At 29.4% G+C, this 17,804-nt stretch overlaps 1 protein-coding gene across 4 annotated transcripts in view; it reads right to left on the bottom strand.

The window, feature by feature from the left end:
- Positions 1-17,804, bottom strand: part of LOC127701053 (interleukin-6 receptor subunit beta-like) — a 53,021-nt gene that overhangs the window by 26,550 nt on the left and 8,667 nt on the right. For 2 of the 4 annotated variants that reach the window (XM_052204861.1, XM_052204836.1), the window contains exon 2: positions 3,491-3,784. The gene's annotated coding sequence lies outside the window, so the exon portion shown is untranslated. The other 2 variants (XM_052204844.1, XM_052204853.1) reach the window with 2 other exon arrangements.

The raw sequence follows: 17,804 nt of genomic DNA, 5'->3' as shown, positions 1-17,804 counted from the left end.
TCAATGAGGTCCAATTATCCACTTGCAAGTGAATAATTTATTAGCAATGTTTCTTTGCTTAATTTGACAAAACTGAGCCAAACTGGCTGTTAAAATCGAATTATCATTTCACTTTCATTAATGATTGAGCAAAAAAAAAAAATCATGTTTTATTTTTTTTTTATATCTCGTAGCTAATGCTCCTTTAAGGGCATACGATACAGTTTTGATCCCATATTGAAATTTTGATGAAAATTTGCATATAGGCTATTTTTTACCTGATTAAATCAAATATGTAATAAAAAATATACCATCATGTGCTACTTTTTGAGTAAATTGAGGTTGAAATTTCAGATATTTCCTCAAAATTCGGATTTGTGGACGTATTTTTCCTTTCGACAGAAATATATAACTTTTTTGTTTTAAAAGATAAACACAAGCTGTTTTTTGTTAAATTATTTGTAATTTCTGTTTTATATAAATGTTCTATAAATTTGTACATTTTATTTTTACAAATAACATATATTTATCAAATGTTCATGAATGTAGAAAAAAACGTCATTTTTTGCTGTATATTTATCAAATTAAAAATAATTGCACTATTGACTTTTTCATGAAAATTGGTACACATAATCTTCATACGTAATCAAACCAAATGTCATTTTAAAAAAGAGGGGTCCATGAACTCGTTTTCAAGTTAAATCAGTTTGAATGATAAAAATCAGTCAAAAACTGCATCTTTTCCCGATAAGTCACAGTTTGACGTCGCGAAAAATAACAATTTACGTTAGCAACGTCATTACCTCCCCTGTAACTGTATCGTATGCCCTTAACAGTTCTGATGAGACACATCAAAACTCTCTCAAAAAAGGCCATGTAATTACTTTTATAATTTCTAAAAATTCATTACTTAAAAAAAAATAAATAAATGTCCTCATTCTTAAAAGAATAATTTGACCGACTATTCTTTATTAATTCACCAATGTAAAATTTATTTTTACAAGTAAATCATTGTTATTTAAGATCTTGCGATAACCTGCATTTTATAGTCAAAACAAAAACAAATGAATGCATAGTAAAAAAAGCATAATAAATATATTTACCTTGGTTATAAAAAACTATTGACAGATTGGCCTTTTGATATAATTCAGAGTTTAGTCAGATGATTGACAATTGATTGACAGGAAATACAGGTGTTACATGTTTACCTGTACAGGAATGCAGGTAACAGATGTAGATGATACAAAATCTATAATTTGCATGATTCAGAAACAGGGCTGATGTCATTTGCAGGGAAAAAATTATCTTTTAAGTATTGACTTGAAATTCAAGGTTGTTTAAGCAAACAATTTGCAGCTTGTAGGCACAATTTCAAGTAACAATTAATGATTAACATCAGATGGTAGATTGTATACTTTAAAGAAAATGTTTTTAAACTTTAGAACATGTTGAAGGTAAAGCACTTCCATTTAATTATCTGCTTCAGCTTCAAGCTATTTGTATAGACATTACCTAATACACATAAAACATCCTCTCCCATGTATCAAATCCTCATTAGACCCACTTCTGCTTTTAAAATTTCTACATAACTGTTATTTTAATAACAGTAAATACAATTACACCCAAGAATTACAACTCACACAAATCGCAATTGGTGAAAAAGGATTGAAATAATAATTAAATTTCCAATGCAATAGCTAGAACCAAAAGATCAAAGGACAAAAGGAAAAATTAACTTATTTGCATAACAATATGATTAAAATCATATTGCTTGCACCTGCTCAAATAGTGTCAGGTTTTTCTTTTTCCATTTTGATTTGATAAAAAATGTATCAAATATTTGCCACTGGACATAAAGCAAACAATAAAAATCTATTTTGAAATTTAAACTTAAGACTACCTGAATTAAAATATATAACGAAAGAGAAATTTTGTAAGATTACATTCTGTTTGGTTATCAAAACTTTATTTGTTTAAGGTGTAACTTTCCTTCTAACTTCTCCCTACCAGATACAATTTCATTTATTTGATTTTAATGAATGTATTTACAGTAACCCAGGTCCAAATGATAACCATTTTTTCTCTGCTATGAAAGATTATAGTATTACAAGAATTTTGCATTCTTAAACGTTCAACTTGGGCATGTTTGTATCCCATATATAATTTATTTCAAAGTTATGACATATTATATGATGATAATGCTTTCTTAACAATTGGTTTATGCAGTCAAACAGTCTGTAAGAGGTTTGATTACCAATTACTTTTATATCATCTGCCTATTACATAATACATGATGCTAGATTAAAAACCGATTTCTTCAGCAAGACCTAATTGTGCATAAGGCAACATAAAATTTTGCTTCATCTTAAAACACTTTAAAAATAGCGGTTTGGGGGAAGTTATTTTGCAATGGCTGGCCTGATTTCTAAATCACGAGCAAATATATATAACATGGAAATCAATGTTAAAGTAACACTGGTGTTTCTGTCCAGCAGCAAACTCTTCCCTTTTACAGGACTTGTCTGCTTGAAAGTTAAAATGTATTTATCAGAATCTAAAGGCAAGTCATGTGACAAAGATTTTTTTTTAGATTTCCCTAAAAAAAATTTATGCATTTTAAACTAGTCTCAGTAGTCTGAACCAATTTTAATCAACCTCAGTAAAAGACTGAAGACTTTCTGACTAGTATCAACCTTTTGTATCTGGCTACAGTTGCTGGTGGTTGCTTATACAAAATATCATTCAGAAACTTTTCGTTTCTTTTTATATCACACTTTTCAGTAAATCTACTCTGCGGTTATCATTATCAATTTGGCTATCTAATTTCAATTAAGCAGAACTTACATTCAAATTAAAAGGTCGATAGGGCTTATATTTAACCCTATTGAGCTTTATCAACTGAGCAAGCAACTACAGATTCCCAGAAAATGTACACTAAACCTTATCACTCAAAATTTAGAATTTTTCTGATACTGTTATACATACAGTAGCCTTCAATTATTAATAACTAATGAATTGTGAAATAATAAGTTACCAGTCAATATAATAATCTTATATAACAAAAACTTAATCAAAATATGAAATATTCTACCTAATATTAAAGATTGCATCTTACCAATAAAATGTAATAAATCTCTCCATACAGCACTATATCGACATAGAATATTATACTAGAACAGATGTAAGTCCAAGATTTCAGATACCCTAATAATGAATTATATTAGTACAGCTAGAATATTTTTTTCCTAATCCTTGACACTAAGTATTACTGAATGTATATTTGTATATTCGGTCCAAATTAAAATACAAATCCACCTTGAAACATTAGAAAGTAAACACAACTTGACAATACAGGTATTTATTTCCACTGTGTAATATACATCCCACCTGCCTAAACTAAAATCCAGGTGAAATTTGACCACTGGTCACTCTGTCCAAAGCACTGACTATTACAATCATTAATGAATGACAGTATAACAATGAGAGATCAATAATAACAATATAGGCTCACCACAGGAGATTTAATCAGATCAAGTACTCTGGCGAGGCACTTGAGGGGTGTCTGTCTGGTCTCATGCAGTGGTGTTTAGTATGACCAGTAAATTTCACAAGTGGTTCCTCAAATGTTATTGAAGTTACAGCATAGTTATCCTTTAAATGAGTTTAGTTCACTTCACAGTTGCCTCTTATCATTCAGGTGTGAAAATGTCAGTTTTGTAATTTTCCTTAATTTACCAGATAATGTCCCAGATCTAGATGATGTGATAAAAGTTCCAGGCTACATATGTCCAATCTCTGGTTCAGTCTGGAAGAAAATGGAGAAAAGGTGTTAAAGGTTGAACATTTTAAGGTCACTTCACTTTCGTGACAATAATTTTAGTTCACAATCCCTTTTTATTAAATCCTGCTACCACAAATATCCATCCTGAAAATTAATATTTCTCAACAAAAAAAATATGGTCATTTAAGTTGATATATCTAAAGAGCGTTCACCTTATATGACCAAGCTGCTGTCATACCATAATAAATAACACGCAAAAAAAGGTCAACTTTTGACAAACAACATTTAATTAACACTGTATGTGTTACATCAAATGACAAACTACATGTACATGTAGTATATATATCAGTACAACAGTCCACTTAATAAACTCAATTCTACTTTCTAGTTGTAAACAAAAAATGTCACTCAATTTCCCAGTTTAATTTTAAATTAACCATATACAAATTAAATCGTTTAAAATTACAAAGATAGGCTTTTTAGATGTCAAAATGTTAAAAAGATTTATTTCTCTAAAACCGATGTCACAATATGTGGATATCAAACCTAATTGTTATAACATACATTTCAAATAAAATCAAATTTCAATCTGTAACGAAAACAAAGAAAACGCGACGAGTGTACCAGTTCAACAAAAATGTTGTTACATGGGTAGTGTCTGGGGTTAGTGATACTATCAGTCTGAACATGTAAAACCTTTTGAAAGCTTATAAAACAGGAAAACAATGATTCATATCTTTTATACCAAGTTTGTGTGAAATCTATTTCAATCTTATTTTGTCAAGGTAGAGGATTTTATATCAAAAATTTCTTAAGTAATTATATCAAGAATTTTTTTCACAAATTGTACAGATGAAAAAAATATTTTTAAAACAAATTTTAAGACATCTACAACATACTTTGAATCTGTATGATATATTAAAGTTCCACTCCACTTATGCTTGATGTATGAATTAATATAAACTAAAAAAATGAAATCATTCCTTTATCTAAAATCAAATCTTTTTAAAAATAGATCAATTGCAATACATACTAACATTTAAATGTCTGAAATATATAAACTCCTAAGTGAAGTAACTGACCTTGTTCAGGATTTCCATATTTTAAATTTAGTCAAAAGGAAAAAATAAAACATCATCATATCTAAAATTAAATCTTTTTAAAAATAGATTAATTGCAATACAAACTTACAGCCAAGTTTCCCCTTCCTGATTGCATTAAATGTACATATGTCTAATTAATATTCAAACGCTAATCAAATATGCACCAAAAAATTTCCCTGTATTTAATACACGAACATGTCAATGATTTCATGGAGCAAATGAACTGAATACACACAGACAAGACACAATAACATGCTCATACATAAATCTCTGCATGTCAACGCACTAATTAAGTCCTCCAGGTAGGCTAATTAATCAATAAAGTGCAATCAACATGACTAACGACCCAGGTGACTAATCAAATAGGTTAATTACAAAGTCAAATACATTATCTAAATATACTAATCTCTGTGTAAATTGTAAACTGTTTTATGTTGTAACACCTTGCTGATAACACAATTTCTCGTTATTAACATGATATATTAGCTATTGATAATCAATTAAACAAATTATCAGATTTGTTGCTACAGAAATTAATTTGCTCCGCTATATTTTATTAATAAAACGAACAAAGCAATATGTCTCCAGTTATTTCCTGTGCAATGTTTGTTTTGGACTAATTATTTATTTCTGAAACTCTTGCTTTTGTGTTCATAATGATTTGAAACCAATTATTTCTAATACAAACTGATTTCAAATTGTGAAAGCAGAAAATAATTTTTAAAAACAAAAGACAAATAAGAATTTAAAAATTCGTAAGGGTTCCGCGGAACCCAGTGTCTCGCCTACTTTTTCTGTTAATCGCAGGCTCAACAAAAATGAGGAAGTAAATCAATAAAAATATTCCTCTTGATACTGTCTTTTGATTGTAAGAAGCTTCTGTCCAAGTTTGGTAAAAATCCAGGATAGTTTATGAATCTAATAAATGTTTAAAAACTTTAACTGCAGACTGAATGTAATGTTAACTGGAAGAAAACAAAATTTCCTTCTGGATACTACCATTTGATCATATACAAGCTTCTGTCCAAGTTTGGTACAAATCCAAAATAGTATAAGAAAGTTATTAAAATTTTAAAAACTTTAACCACAGAGTGAATGTGTTGTTTCCTGGCAGAAAATCTAAGTCCATTTAAAAGTAAAATACGGAAAAAATGGATTTATTTTTTTACAAAATGTCCTTCTAGATACTAGCTTTTGATCATAAACAAGCTTCTGTCCAAGTTTGGTACAAATCCAGGATAGTTAAAGAAAGTTATTAAAATTTTAAAAACTTTAACCACAGAGTGAATGTGTTGTTTCCTGACAGAAAATCTAAGTCCATTTAAAAGTAAAATAAGGAAAAAATGGATTTATTTTTTTACAAAATTTACTTCTGGATACTATCTTATGATCATTAACAAGCTTCTGTCCAAGTTTGGTACAAACCCAGGATAGTTTAAGAAAGTTATTAAAATCTTAAAAACTTTAACCACAGAGTGAATGTAATATTTCCCTGGCAGAAAAACTAAGTCCATTTATAAGTAAAATACGGAAAAAATGGAATTTTATTTTTACAAAATTTACTTCTGGATACTATCTTATGATCATAAACAAGCTTCTATCCAAGTTTGGTAGAAATCCAGGATAGTTTAAGAAAGTTATTAAAATTTCAAAAACTTTAACCACAGAGTGAATATTTGTGGACGCCGCCGACGGAATGTAGGATCGCTATGTCTCACTTTTTCGACTAAAGTCGAAGGCTCGACAAAAATGAGGATCCAATCAAATACAAAAATATAGATAATTCAGAGACCAATATAGCTCTGGATAATTCTACAATTAATAAAAACAAGCAAATATTATGCCATCAAAAGGATAAAATTTCATGTCTAGAATAAACTCTAGATCAAAGATATACAACAAAACAGTAGCTCTGGGCCAACAGGTCTTGTTAATACAATTATTGACCAATTCAATTTTAACACATATGGATTCCAGTACTCTTTGATTTTTCACTAATTTTCAATTTATTATTCGAACAAGCTTATACACATACTTTACAGAATATAGCTCTAAGCCTTTGCATCACACCTTTCAATACAAAACTTGTCAGTCAATCGATCTGTCACAAGAAGCTGTTTAATTTAAAGATATATAAGGGATATATCAACATTCTTTTATTTTCTTTGTACAAAATAATTGTTGACTTTGCTACCTTTCTGATATTTCAAGTGGAACCATTGCAGGACAAAAGGCTGTCAACTGGACAATGTGTGAAATTTTTACAATATTACAAAAAGCAAATTCCTATAGATCATGTCATTTTATACTATTTAATCAGTTAATCGGATTATACATAATAATCGTAATTGAATGTGCTATTTTGTTATTGGAGAAGAATACCACTATTTCTTGAACTTCATAATCTGTGTTATGAAATTACTTTCTATTGAGTTGAACTCTTATTTAAGATTTAGAATAACCAATGATTTTTATAGCAGTTTACTATCAAAATTCTTGGAATGAACAAACATTAAACCATTAATGGCTACCAAATTTGATAGAGAAACATTGAATGTTACAATAATGTGTCATAAAATGCAAAAGAAAAGAATAAAAAGCAATTCTGTGAAATTCATTTTTTTTTTAAAAACATAATTCAAAATGAACGAGAATGGGCCTTAATTTACTTTGTCTAACTTAAATTTCAGTTAATTATGAACTTTTAATTTAAGATTTCCATTTATCTCTTGATAAATAAAAATTCGTAAGGGTTCCGCGGAACCCAGTGTCTCGCCTACTTTTGCTGTTAATCGCAGGCTCAACAAAAATGAGGAAAAAAATTAATAAAAATATTCCTCTCTATACTATCTTTTGATTGTAAGTAGCTTCTGTCCAAGTTTGGTAAAAATCCAGGATAGTTTATCAATCTAATAAATGTTTTAAAAACTTAAAGTGCAGACTGTATGTAATGTTAACTGGAAGAAAAACTAAGTTCATTTACAAGTAAAATACGGAAAAAATGGAATTTATTTTTTACTTTTTTACAAAATTTACTTCTGGATACTATCTTTTGATCATAAACAAGGTTCTTTCCAAGTTTGGTAGAAATCCAGGATAGTTTAAGAAAGTTATTAAAATTTCAAAAACTTTAACCACAGAGTGAATGTAATGTTTCATGGCAGAAAAACTAAGTCCATTTATAAGTAAAATACAGAAAAAATGGAATTTTTTTTTTACAAAATTTACTTCTGGATACTATCTTTTGATCATAAACAAGCTTCTTTCCAAGTTTGGTAGAAATCCAGGATAGTTTAAGAAAGTTATTAAAATTTCAAAAACTTTAACCACAGAGTGAATGTAATGTTTCTTGGCAGAAAAACTAAGTCCATTTATAAGTAAAATACGGAAAAAATGGATTTTTTTTTTTTACAAAATTTACTTTTGAATATTATCTTATGATCATAAACAAGCTTCTGTCCAAGTTTGGTAGAAATCCAGGATAGTTTAAGAAAGTTATTAAAATTTCAAAAACTTTAACCACAGAGTGAATGTTATGTTTCTTGGCAGAAAAACTAAGTCCATTTATAAGTAAAATACGGAAAAATTGGAATTTTTTTTTTACAAAATTTACTTTTGAATATTATCTTATGATCATAAACAAGCTTCTGTCCAAGTTTGGTAGAAATCTAGGATAGTTTAAGAAAGTTATTAAAATTTCAAAAACTTTAACCACAGAGTGAATATTTGTGGACGCCGCCGCCGCCGACGACGACGACGACGACGACAACGACGCCGACGGAATGTAGGATCGCTATGTCTCGCTTTTTCGACAAAAGTCGAAGGCTCGACAAAAATGAGATAAAAGAAAAACTAAAAACTGTAGTAGTGAACTAAATATTTCCAACTCATAAATTTTTTAAGAAAATCTAAATTAATACACCATTTTTAATCATTAGAATCTTAGGAAAACATTCATAATTATTGAAAGACCTTTCAATTGAAGTTTTCCCATATCTATCAATCATTATTTAGCAAAATCGTAGTTTTGTAAAACTTCCATTTTAGACAAAATAGGACGCTTAGTACACCTCCTTTGATCTTAAACTGAAAGCATGTTAATATAACCAATTTTAAAAGAAAAAGAATCTCTCTGCATGAAGTAACTTTCTTATTTTTAAATGCAAAGCAAAATCAGATCTAATACCCTCTTCTCGGAAATTTTTTTAGTAATCAAACTAATTAGTAAACAAAGCACAAATTTCAAAAACCTAAGATTTAAAGATAAATACTTGCTTTTGTATAATTACCTCCTTCAGAACTAACTACTTTATATTTTTAGAGCATGACTATTATTGTTATATAAATTATATTGTGACCAACACAATAGGTGTTTATTACACAACCATAAAGGCATTATATTGATAATTACAATTTAAATGGTTCAACGTTTACTCAAAAGCCTTCTTAAGTAGCAATCATCAATTTAAAGGTGTGTGTGGGGCGGTGTACAATGACCAGTGACTAATACCACTGGTCTTTCCTATCTCGCAATCTGTATACATGTAGTTCGGTCTCAGGTGTAGGTTGATGGTTGAAACAATGCAGTTAGCCATGTCTTTAATGTATCCTTACACATGGGAAGTGACCAAATTTTAAATGGTACTAACATCAGATGACTAACATTTAAATTGACTTTAGTATTTACCTAGTACTAACTGGTAATAACTAACATTTGTGACAATAGTATAAGGTTAACAAGACCTGAAGTGAGTAATACATATCAAACAGTCAAAACCTTAATACCTTATATGGAAAATTTACCATAATTACAAAAATAAACTATCATTACTTTTGTAGGTTACTTCTGGGAACAGTATATCTAATATATATGTTCCTGGTTACTTCAAATTTTTGACACCAACAAGTTTTTTTTTTTTTTGGTTCAAATAAATTTTGTAATTAAAAGACTTTGATCAGCAAATGTTGACACAAAAATGATTAAGGGTTTAGCTAAAAAGATTTTCAAATGAAATATAAACAACAGAAGAACAAAAGAATTGAATAGAAAAAAAAAAAACCCAAAAAAACAACAGAACAGAACAGATCTATCAATTTAAAAAAATATAACCAGTATTAACATTAAGCAGGTAGGTTTTGATAAGAGGTGCCAGATAAAATGCAATTCTTCTAAGATAGTCAGTTTTGCTGGATGATATCATTTTATATACACCAGTCACATGATTATATCATTGTCTGCACAAATTATCAACATTAGGGTAATGTCACCTGACCATATGTTTACCTTAAGGTGATGGGGCAAACTTGAGTGGTCTAAAAAATGTAATAATCATAAATTCCATTTGCTTGATTCCCCTGTAAAAAAGATTAAGCAGATGGCTCAATTAAATGTAATGTAATACAACTTTCTAAACCTCCATGTTGAAATATCTATCTTGGTAATTCTGTATTACATTATCCCTGAATGCCCAATTGTAATGGTCCTCTCCTTTGCTGGGGATGTGCTGATATTACAGTATTCACCACTTTTGAATCTAAAGCACTCTGGGTAATATTATCAAAGGCAAACACCAAAACATTGTCCAAGCGATTGGTTACAACATCCTAAACAATGAAATAATTACAATTTGTCCTTTGTAGTAAAAAAAACAGTGAATTATGGGTACAAGATTCAATCAACATTCAATCTGTCTACTGGGGTTTAAGGTTTTACATGTTGGCTTAATTTATAAAAAATAGTTCAATTCTAAGAATTTTGATACTACATGTATAAGAGTTTAATACCTGATACTGTCAAGATGTCAAAAAATGTGAACTTTTGCCAATATTGGTTTTGAAAATAAGATATGTATAGAGTAAGCATAGAATCAATAGAATGCAAGAAGTCTCCAAAAATCTGGTGTTAAAATATCTTGATCTGATAATCGTATTGAATACAATGAACAGACAGAACATATTGTTTTACACAACAACAAGGTTATGCTTTTATAGAAAAGAATTAAATCTCACAAGGATTTTTTTTTCAAGGAAGTAAATTATAAAAAGTCCTAATCAGCAAATCAAACAGACTTTAAGTAATTTGCAAATAATTAAATGAATGAAAGAATTTCAATTAATTGTTCCTTATCCACTGATCCATTTTAACATTAAATTCCACTGTTGTTTATTGAAGAAAAAAATAAACTCTTCAAATAACAATGTTTAGGAGCTGGGACAAACAGATAAATGTATTAGTCCCAGATAGGAGTGATATTATTAATGAAATACCATATTTGATCATGTATAAATATTAAAAAAAATAAAATTTAGGGAAAGTTTTTTTGAATTAACTAATTTCTTTTAAAGAAAAACAACTGCAAAAAAAATTGCTTACATTTCTTTAAATATGAGCAAACTGTCAAAATAAATTGAATTCCTTGTTAAAAGAAAGAAAACAGTTCATTTTGTTGAATACAAATTTTAAGCATATTGTACCTTTTGTTTCTATTTTCCATAAAAATTCAAGCACCATATGGTGAAAATAATACAAACACACTTCCCCTACCTTTCTCCATGTCAAAAACTTAAAACTTGCCACAAACATACAAAGTCAGACATTAACATTATGTAAAATTGTCGTAATAAATTACAACTATACCTAACTGTTAATCTGATCAGAATAATGAATGCTTTTTACCTACTGTGGAGGACATTAAATCATATAATCACATATTTACTTATGTCAAGTCAACGATTATTCACCAGATTATCACAGTAATTCCAATGGGCTATTAAATTCTAGAGTTTTCTATTGTCATCAATTCCAACACTGTTGCAATGAATCCTTTAAACATATGAGGAGCCCCGCAGCTGTTTTTGTCTGGTTGTTAAAGGTAAAAGTTATCCAACCTGTTTATTAAGTGTGTAAAAGGAGATTTTTAATCAAATATTTGCTGTGGTAAAACATCCTCGGGGCCTGAGACACTGTATAACTGTCAGTAGGGATGATGTGACATGATTTTGTTTTGAAATATATGTCAGTTTTGTTTTCTTACCATTGACGTATCTGTGTATTGTTCTACAAATTGGACCTTTTAAGTTAATGTAGTCTTATCTGATGTTTTTATTTACCATAATGGGACAGGAAGAAAAGAAATTGAATAGAAAGAAAAACAATTTTTATCCTGACAGACATTTACAGTACAAGAAGATGACAATTAATACTGTTAGGCCATATGAAACTAAATCTTAGCTTCTCTGATCAAATCTTAAATAAGATTACACATAGTTTTAAATTAAGCACAAAATTTTTAATCAGTATAATTTATTCTGCAATAAGAAATGAATAATTCTGTGACTTTCTTTTAAGTGAAAAAATTCTGGGAGTCTAAGGTTTTTTAATTGATAAAAGAGATGCTCAAAAAGATTTTGACAAATGATCAAGAAACATTTCTTTTAATAAACTTTAAACAATTTATGAATGTTTCTGATTTCTTTTCGACAATAATAAATTTATCACAGAACTTAATCTGTCTTGTTTATTACATAAATTTCCAATCCCTTTGTTGTGAACAGTAGACTGTGAAAATAATATAAAAAAAAACATGACAAATTAAAAAAAGCACTACATATATACAAATAAGTATTTATTTATGTAAATATATTCAGCTTTTATGACCAAGAGGCTACAGTCACAGCAATTATATATACAAATGTAACATTTTAATATAAATTTCTAGCCGAAAGACCACCAAAGGGTAAAATCAAGGATAAAATGGACAAAAGCTGAAGAAACCAAAGATGACGGTATAAAGTAGATTTGACCAGATCAGTCACCCTTGGTCAACAAGAGATTAATATATCTGTTCTGAATATAAAATGCCTGTTAACAAAATTTATTAAAACTACAAATGAGACTTTTCCCATAGTAGCACCAAACCAAACATTAAAGGTAACACATTCAATAATCTGAATATATTTTTGAATGTATAAAAGCATTATTAACAAGTGGCTTTTTTTCTATTTTCTATGACCAAAGAACCATATTAGAATAATCTATGGGAATTTTCTTGGATAAAAGTCATACATATATGGAGTCCATTGTTAAACATAAATTCATTTTATACAAAATGTGTAAATTCACAAATTTTGGATTGATGGCTTCAAGTACAAACCATGGGGTTCTTTTCCCCAAAATTATCTTATAATGAAAATTTATAATAAGTTTGTACTAGCTTCTTAACTAATGAACATTTATAGTCCTATGATTTTGTGTGTGTGTATTATACACTGGCGACAGAATATCAAAAGCTGGACAATAAAGGGAATAAAGTTGAATTACGATATTCACGGCAAGGATATTCAAATTAACGGTAGTTCTCACAAAATCAGCCAAATAGTTGGAGAATACAATTTAGGCAAATAATTGATTCTTTTTAGTAATCCTGTCAAATCAAATCTTTTATTTTGTGGCGAAGAAGAATAATAAATCAAAAATTACACCTTTGACTCGCAGGGGAAAAGACTTGTAAGATTTTGCCCTGTAAACACATCATCTAAAATTAATGAAAGCTGGCGGGACTACAAAGCCAAAAGTGCATACTAACCCCAATAAGGTCGCAGGAGGTTAATTATCTAACGGCAGACTACTCAGGTTCTCTACCTGAGATAACTTGTTTATTTTTATAGCCGTTTACCAACAAATTCACTCCTATTAAAGAAATATTTCATATTAAATATGATATTAACCTTGTAAATAAATTGTTCAATATAAAGTTTACCATTAATACAACATAACTATTTCGTCTTAGCTTTGATCAATTCTACCTTCAGGTAAAAAGAGACGTTTTACGATCGGTAATTAACCTTAACAGTAGCCATTATCAATTTCTACAGGATGTTTTAAAATCCTATTAGCCGAATTAGGATTTCATTCATAGTGTCCCAACATTGCAAAAATATATATCCATGTACACAAACATTGACCCATATCATAATGTATATTAAAATAGATGTTTAGATAAATGTTGCACATGCAAGGTAATATATTAAATTTAATATGCATATTGTATACAAAGTAATAAACAATAAAGCAAGATCTATATCAATAGACTTAAGGCATTTTATCTTCAGTTTTATGGCAGGTCTTGCTGACAGCTTAATTCAGTATCCTGTTCGGTCTTTGCTGACAGCCTATATACTTTAATATCTGTTTCTTGAGCTAGAAATGTCTATTTGCCAATGTAATTTGATTCTGTTATAACAATTATATTAACTCAAGTTGCCAATTGTAGACTGGTCCCACACCAGAAAAATGGGCAGCATGCAGCCCATACATAGCAAGATATCAAAGTTGAAAGTGATAGATTGTCATTAACCAATTTTTAATGTAAAATAACTATAGATATCAATAGTTTTAGCTTAACAACAGATTAAATCATGTAATTAAAAGATTTGAAAAACATAAAGATTACACACATTATACATGTAATGCACAGATAAGTTTGCATTGTCTGCTAGCTCTTCATTGTCAATGAAAATGTATGTTCCTCCATAGGGAAACAACTCATTCAAATAGATCTCTAATTACAAGGTCAGTTAATTACAATTTGGCAAAAATGACTATTTGTATTGCAATAAAAATGAAGAAAAAGAGGCCTTTAACTCTGAAATTAAATTCTCAGACTGAGACAAATACAGCCTCCATATAGAGTTGCCACGATTCAGCCATAATGTGCTGAGGTGGCGTTAAGAGATTACCAATCAATCAATGAAGAGAGGTATAAAATGAAAATAATTTTCCATAGATATATGTATAAATTAAAAGTCCTCACATCCATATTAGATTTTAACCTCACAAGCATTACTTTTCATTAAGTGTATGTTTCATTAAAACTTGGAATTAATGATTGGTCAAAAAATATATCAGCTGACTGCCAAACTTGCATTGTAAAATCATAGAACCTAAGAATGCAAATTTTCCTAATATACTAATGCCGTGAGTCGCAATACAACAACAGTACAAGTTGTTTTAGGTATTTTTCAGAAAATAGATGGAATATAAATCAATCTGCCAAAAAATATCCCCCCTTTTTTTAATGTGAAATGCACAGGGGCGGTTTCAGGTGGGCGTGCCCCCCCCTAAAAATTGGCAAAGCATGGGTTGTCCTCAGCTTAATAAAGAATATTTCGATAATTTTACCTCAAAAATATTTTCGCTCCGAAAATTTAAGTTTGCGCCACCCCTAACCTAAAATCCTGGATCCGCCCCTGATGCACTCATTAGATATGAAGTCTCTTTTTCTAGTTTCACAGAGCTGTTTAAGCCTTGACTAAACACACAATTTCAGTGCATACATACTTTATTTAAAATTTACTAAGGTCAATGATATTACATCTCATTGAAACTACAAACAGAATTAATGCATTCAAATGAATAATGAAAGAAAAAAGTCTTATTTATAATGATGTAAGAACTATTATGAAACACATACTAACAATGCATAACACTTACTTGTACACTCAGTTTTAATTCCAAGAAAATATACATATGACTTAAAAAACTTTAAACTTGAAAGTCTCTAATTTTTTTAATGTACTTATCCAAGAAAAGGTGATATGTTACCCTGTTCAATGTAATAATTCATATAAAGGTTATCTAAAGTATATCACTTCCTCTTCAATATGCAAACTTTCAACATGGAAATCTGTGCAGGTATTATATTTTAGCTAATTTTCACGTAAAAGGTGAGAAAATATGCTCTAAGTTGCTAATTTGTACAGATCAACAATATTGATATGAAGGGGAAAGTAATCACTTACAGCGTGAAAGGTTTATGAAGTAAATTCACAGAAAAAAACAAACCGCGAAATATATCCACGTTTACATGCCGTAACCTGATGTCAATCAATAAGCACTGTCAAGGCCATATAATTAAGTATACTTCATTCCTGATTCCTGGCAGAAAAAAATTGGTTTTAAAAGTTAAGGTAAAATTGTTTATATATATATTTTTTTTAATTTTATATAGACCATATAAGGATATGTTCTGGAATTGAATGAACGATGCTTCAACTAAAAATGTCTGTAAATAAAAGGTGCTTAACCAAATAATGTCCATAAAACGTGTTAGGGTAGTCATGAAAATTAGCGGTAGTAGAGAGGCAGGTATCACAATTATATTTATTTTTGGCCTAACAATGATTAAACAGAAAAACCATTGCAACCAAGCATGAGGGGCGGATGGACCTTTTTAGGGAGCATGATGGGGCCTTGATATTTTGCGGGAATTCTTGACACTGGGGAATTAATGATTCATTTTTTCTGGAATTCAGGAATCAGTGTTTATGCAGTGTAAGGTTTTAAACTCTATGGCCACAAAGTAGGTGTCCAGAAAAACAATTAAAAGTGCAATTCACTTAAATTGTGAATTTCCTTGCATATATCCTAAATTAGTTTTAAGTAACTTCTATCCATACCCATCAAAATGTTCATGTTTTTTAAAGATGTAAAAATAATGTGTCGTCAGGAGCAACATAAATCATTCTGATGACTATGATTTCTTGTGCAGAAAAAAAAAATCAGTGTCCTGTCAGTGTTTCAATCATAAGAAAAGTGTTTGACTATGTTAACATAAAAACAATATTATTGATACAATCAAAACATGTATTCGGTAATCCAGAAGCTCATCATTACTTATGATTAATACATCAAAATTTAACGGACCTTTCCGCAAGTCATATTAAGATAATACATTAAATATGCTAAATAACCATTTGCGGTCCAGGTAATGACGTTGATGAACTGTTTTGTTTTTATGAAACATCAAATTAACAGGTCAGTGCCCCTGTTTTTAAAACAACTTCTTAGAAATAGAATTATATATATAACCTTTTCTTTTTACTATAAATTACTTCCTTTACTGAAAAGCTTTAGACTATAAAATCAGCCTGACACACACATTCACATATATATATAAAACAATTCTTGTCAACTTCTTCACTATAATTGGAAAAAAAGAGTGAAATATTCAAAAACACTGATCCTACCCATTATTTTGTGTAATTAATATTATGATTTTATTCCATTTCAAACACACTCATAGACAAAAAGTAAAAAAAAACTATCAAAATAATTTCCCAGAGGTCACAAACATGACCATGACCAAAACTAACCATTTCCTAAAGATTCTGTATGTGCCTGTCCCAAGTCGGAGGAGCCTGTTATTCAGTGGTTGTCGTTTGTTGCTGTATATCTTATTTGTATTTCTTTCATTGTTTTTTACAAAAATCAGGTGGTTAGTTTTATCTTTTGAATTGTTTTACATTTGTCATTTCGGGGCCTTTTATAGCTGACTATGCGGTATGCGTTTTGCTCATTGCTGAAGGCCATTCAGTGACCTATAGTTGTTAACTTCTATGTCATTTGGTTGGTCTCTTGTGGAGAGTTGTCCCATTGGCAATTATACCACATCTTCTTATTTTTATATTTCCTAAAGTACAGATTTCTTTCAGTACTATTATGCCACAAGTTTTAGTATTAGTCTTTGTAAGAATGACATCATTTAAAGGGGCACTAGCTGTCAAATTCATGTTCATGACTCAAATTCTCACATTTGATTTTTAACAACGTAAAACATTCATCCAAATTATAAAAAGTCTTAAATAAACAATTAACAGGGCATGGGCACGAGAATATGTAGCTTCTTTTCGTGTGTATTTTAGTCTAGACGCCATCTAATTAACTATCGAGTTGTCCTCCGAAGACCTCCGATAGTCATATAAGTGATATAAACATAAATAAAGATATAAATAGATATAGCGAACTCATGCAATTGGATTCTTCTAGGTCTGTTTAATTTCATATTATAGATTAAAAATATATGTTAATCATCGTTTTTACCTGTATCAGAATGATTTTTTGTGGATCGAACCAGTCAATTAAATGATTTACCTTTGTTTCA

The sequence above is a fragment of the Mytilus californianus genome, unplaced genomic scaffold, assembly GCF_021869535.1.
Source record: "Mytilus californianus isolate M0D057914Y unplaced genomic scaffold, xbMytCali1.0.p SCAF_1, whole genome shotgun sequence".
Taxonomy (NCBI): domain Eukaryota; kingdom Metazoa; phylum Mollusca; class Bivalvia; order Mytilida; family Mytilidae; genus Mytilus; species Mytilus californianus.
This window is presented reverse-complemented; position numbering and strand designations above follow the sequence as displayed.